This window comes from Palaemon carinicauda, chromosome 13, assembly GCF_036898095.1.
Source record: "Palaemon carinicauda isolate YSFRI2023 chromosome 13, ASM3689809v2, whole genome shotgun sequence".
Classification (NCBI taxonomy): Eukaryota; Metazoa; Arthropoda; class Malacostraca; order Decapoda; family Palaemonidae; genus Palaemon; species Palaemon carinicauda.
In genome coordinates this window covers 85507819-85513542 of record NC_090737.1, presented here as the reverse complement: position 1 = coordinate 85513542, position 5724 = coordinate 85507819, and positions in this window count along the sequence as shown.

Here is a 5724-nt window from a genome sequence, read left to right as displayed (position 1 = left end):
GCAAAGATAACGCTTGCTCCAGTCACTTCAGAGTGTAGACAACCTGAATCTGTATCTGTTGTATTTGTTTCTGGTATTCACGGTATCATATTATGATAATTATTTGTAATTAGCGAAACTAGAACCTACATCATACACAATAAGTTATGAGATACTAGTCGGTTTGGGAATATAATTATCTAACCATTACCTAGCCCAATTGTTCATCCAGTATGTGTTATGTCCCGTGCGTTTTGTTCACCATTCTCTTAGCTAAATGAAAAGGAATGTAAAGCCCCGTTACCAATGCATCATCTCTCCAACAATCCCATACTCTGCCAATTGAGGTACGGCTCTTTAGCAAAACATACATGTTGCATCATATGCAATACATGATGTCTAACTGATACAGGGATTCTTAGACATCATTGTGGATAGTAAACTAGTTAATTAGCAACGCAGAATAATTATTCTTCTGATACTGAGCTCCCTGCTGACCTTCATAGCAGCATAGTCACCTAGTGCCTCAAGGTTGCGGATTGGAATCAGGTCTGTTGACTCGATGAGATGAGCAAATCCTTAGTTACAAACTTAAATTTTAAAGAATAAATAATGTAGGATTTAAAACCGAGATAGTTTAGAGTATTTCTTTCTAACATCATTGTTAAATGCTCTATTTATGTATATTCAATGCCATCCATCTCACCAAATGAATGCAATCTGGGTTTTCTTAAGTGCCTGACAGGTTGTAGCAAGAGTAATCCCAAAGGTGTATGTAAGAATTGTTTATACATGTTTCCAGAAATGATAGATTGTTATTTTGCTGCTCTACTAAAAGGAATGGGTTTCCAAAGATAGTCACAATACTTAATGGATTATCCCCCCTTCCGTTCTCCAGATAATGTAATAGTTAACATCAATTTAACGTAATGGTTATGGTGGAATATTTACACCATTTGCAGTATTGGAACACCCTTTTAACCCTAAAGAGAATTATATGGGCAATTATCTCGAATAATAAAAAAAAAAAACTTTTATCCTTATCGGATAGTTTCCTTTGAATTCCTAAAAGTAAATGGAGTTTGGAAGTTTGTAGCCAACGTCCGAGAGAAAAGACTTTAAAAAGAAAAACGATTATCGTTTTTCCTAATACTCAGTCATTTAAAGTTCCTAGTATATTAGCTATATTCTAAAATTATATTAATTGATCTTTCTGTAAATGTATCCGTCTCATTTTATAGACATATAATATAGTTCACTTAATATCGAAGAGTTCCTGAAATAAAATTCTGTCGATCAACATATATTATTGTTTGTAGAGAGAGTATATCTTTACCTCAAACAAGTTTAAATGTCATTTGAGAGATAGAATACGGCATGAAGAATTAAAGATTGTCATGGTGCTCTGTCATTTAATGTACACAGAAAATTCCAATAGTATTTTCAATCAAGTATTATGTTAATGGTGAATTTTAATTACAACCGAAAACCATTTCCTTTTCTTAAATAAGACCTCATTTATACCTGTATCGGAAAATCTCTCTCTCTCTCTCTCTCTCTCTCTCTCTCTCTCTCTCTCTCTCTCTCTCTCTCTCTCTCTCTCTGTTTAACAATATGTACTGGTTGTTAACTTACCTGTTAACAATATTCTTTAATAGTTTGTAATATTATTAATTGTACTTTGATTATTATTTGACATAATGGGATATTATAATATAATAAAAGTCCCCTGTTAGATCACAGGAAAGGTAAAAATATTTATCAATATGATTTTTCCCTCCAATTATTTTCTTTTTATCTTAATATTAACTACCATTTGTGTTAAAAAGTTATCTTTGTTGTAAGAGATTTTAAGACCTTGTCTTTATACTTTAGGCATAGCAAGCTCTTTTGAATAATGTATGCTAAATACTTTTGTAACTTCATTTATATTAGGAGAACCCGTTGTCATTCTTCTTTTATCTACACTACGCTACTGCAGCCGCTGCTTCTCCTCAAGAACCTGGAGACCTTGTGTCTGGGGTTGGATATGAGGCAATCCCAGCAATCGAGGAAGAGAGACCAAAGAAGAAGATAGGAAAGAATTTGAACGTCAGCAAATAGAAGGTTTTGATCTTTGAAAGGTAAATGTTAAAATTAGTTATTTTACAGCTAAGATGAATAAAATTTGTCGTTGATAGCGTATTGTTAAAATCAATCAAATAATATCAGAGTATATTATAGCATTACGTGTGTAATCAATCTCTTAATTTTTATGTTTTATATGTATAGAACAATTACTGTTCTGATTTACTAAGGATGTGTTCTCATATTTAAGTACTTGAAAAAGTTGAGGGTGCAATGCAAGCTCCAAGATAGAGAAGGACCCTAATGATTTTTATTTCAACCTTCACTTAAAGAAAGTTACCAAGGACTGCGCAGATATGCCGCCTGTGTTTTTTTCATATATGTAGTCAGAGATAGGTTGTTCGCTTCTGAAGATGTATTCCATATGCCAGACAGGCTAATCTATAAATTGAGAGAAAAAAAAAAAAACCCTGGCTTCCTTTTATTTCTCAACCATTATCCTCATTGGCTGCAACTGACCAAATTGAACACCGTTCGGGCGAAAAGCACTTTCAATACCAATTCACATACAAGTGTAGTAGTGTCACCTGGTACTATGAAAGATATTATATCTGAAGACTCAGAGAGTTCGAAATTTTAGCAATCTTTTTAGGTTGACGAGTTCCAAACCTATACAGAGGGAACTATTTGGAATGAAATATAGCCTCTAGATAAAATTTTCTGAGAACCTTTTTTCATTTGGAATTCTCCCGATAACTTACGCTATTGTTCTAGAGAAACCATGTTTAAATGTAATTTTGTAGTTGTTGTTTTAGTAATAATGTAAAAATATAGAAAAAATACCCTAATATTGAGAGTTTTTACTAGCCTATTTATTATACAAATAAATGAAATTGAAAATGATTACCGCAATAAAAATCACCTGATTAACGGAATAAAGGAACTTTTAAATTAACCTCTAAATAAAAAAATATATTAATCAGACGATTATTTTCTCTACTGTAGCCAGGGAAGATCCAAAATTAAGGGGCCCGACCAAAGGGAAGGAAAAAGACGTTTTGTATATTCTGTTCATGAGAAAAGAGAGGTGTAAACTCTATTTCTTTTTTCATACAAATTTTCTCTAGTTTCACATCCTTATATTTATATTAAACTTGGTTTCTCACTTGTGACAAAGTGATACATTTAATATTTCACTGTAATTTCGAAAATATTTCATATATTCAAAAAGCATTTCTTTGTATTTCCCCGGAGATACAAAATAAAACATGAGAGAAAAAAGATCCCTTAATAGTTTCAAATAACACATCATCCCTTATTTGCTCTTTCTTAAATATGATATATTTTGAGAAATGAGTAAACGCAACAGATATTTGTTTAAACCTTTGAAGAATTTAGTGTTCAGTGTCATGTGTGTCTACCGATGTGTATAATTGTACATCAAGTAAAATTTATACATAAAGTTAATATTTGTTTATGAATAAATTTTCCTAGTCTATACGGTAGTTCTCTATAATTTCTAGTTTGCAATCGATGTATAATTAATAATGAATTACTCAAGCTAAAAAACAAAACCAAAAATCTTTATTATATTATCTGTTCTCAGTACTTCATGACTTATAAATTAACTTACTCATTAAGATGCTTTGTAACTATGATAAAAGAGATAATTTATCAAATGATTGCTCTACAATATATTTACAGATATTTTGACACAAACAAGAAGCCTTTGTGATAAATCAATTTGAAACCAATTAAGAAGAAGAAGAAGAAGAAGAAGAAGAAGAAGAAGAAGAAGAAGAAGAAGAAGAAGAAGAAGAAGAAGAAGAAGAAGAGGAGGAGGAGGAGGAGGAGGAAATATCCATCAATTAATTGTGCAAAGTGATCCAGGCTAATATATCGAGTCATCCCTGGAATATGTATATGTTTCCTTGGTCCCAGTTAAGACATGCAGAAGGTATTTGTTCATACGTTTAACAGAGTTAATCCAGTAATGAATCTTTAGGTTAAACGATCTTTAGTACTTCATAATATATGATCAGGAGTCATTTTATTATTACTCGGAAATACCACTCATCTCTGATTTATTTATTAAGTGAGGTAGCCTCTCTCTCTCTCTCTCTCTCTCTCTCTCTCTCTCTCTCTCTCTCTCTCTCTCTCTCTCTCTCTCTCTCTCTCTCTAAAACTTTAAGTAGCGTAAAAATAGCTTTGCAAGTTAATTGCCATAAAGCTTATGACCATATAAATTTTTAATGCTTTTGAAGAACTCATGTCCGGTTTTCTGTTTAATGCAGATCTAAAAGTATAATAGTATGTCGATGCTGTACTTGTCATTCCTGAAAGAGAAGAACCTTATTCAAGTGAATGGATTTCTTTTATCGTTAATGAAATACTGGTAATTGTTTACAAGAGTGCGCTTTCCACTTACTCCACTTCATGCAGGCCTACAGATCTCCTCTTTTTGTACAGTAATTAGGAGGTTTTTTAAATGCTGGGAAAGCAAAAATTAGCAAGATATGTTGCGCAAGGGAGGGGGGAGAGGTTGGTGGAAGAGGTACTAAACGACCTGGAAAGGATATCGTCAAGCAAAGAGAAGTTCGTGACGTCACACTCATTTGGTATATATTAAAAAAAATATACTAAATTAAAAATGGAGTAATCACTCAAAAGTGTCGCTAAGTGTGACTAATTTTTCCAGAAGACGGTTTGCTACACTACCGCCATCTATTAACCACTGCCTAAGGATGCCTGCTAATTTCCCGCCAATGAAAACATACGCTGGAAAAATAGTCATTCTCCCAAATAGTTTCTTTAAAGAAAGGATAAGATTTATATTCAAGTATTTACCAAATAAAATATACAATTCACAGTGACACTTTTGAGTAATTACTCGATATTTAATTTAGTATATATTTTAGATTTATACCAAATGTACCCTGATTTCACAAACTTTTCTCTTATTGACTATGTTGACAATATCAGTTCCAGGTCATTTAGAATCAACTCCACCAACCACGCCCCCCCCCCCCCCCTTGCACAATATATCTTGCTACTTTTGGCTTTCCTTCAGTTTAAAGAACCTAATTAGTGTACAAGAAGAGGAGAGCTGCAAGACTGCATAATTTTGGAATAAATGGAGAGCGTGCTCTTGTAAACAAATACCGAAATACAAACTTTAAATATATAGATAAATTTCATTATAATAAGGATTTTTTCCTACTGAAAATTACACTTATCTTGCTATTCAACATTTATTTATTTTTTTTGGTTTTCATATTACCTTGGGATTCCTTCTTATATTATCATTTAATTCGATTGGTACTCACTTAATCAAAATGTTATCCTAAGTTGTTAGAGAAAAGGAAATAACATATATTTCTGTTTCTCAAAATGAGTATTTTCTAAATCAATTGTTGTTATACAACATTTCATTTCCTAGAATATCAGAAATTTTCCCTCTTGTGCCATTAAGAAGATTAACGTACTATTGATTATATGACGCCAGTATATTTTTACCACTGGGTCAATACATCGATAAAGATACTAATCCTTATATTCATGGCTTTAAGAAACATACATTATATCAGTATGTAACCTCGGCATCGGTATCAATTCTAAACTGAAATTATAAAGTTTGACGTATACGTTGGTACATTATTCTACTTCTCTCTCTCTCTC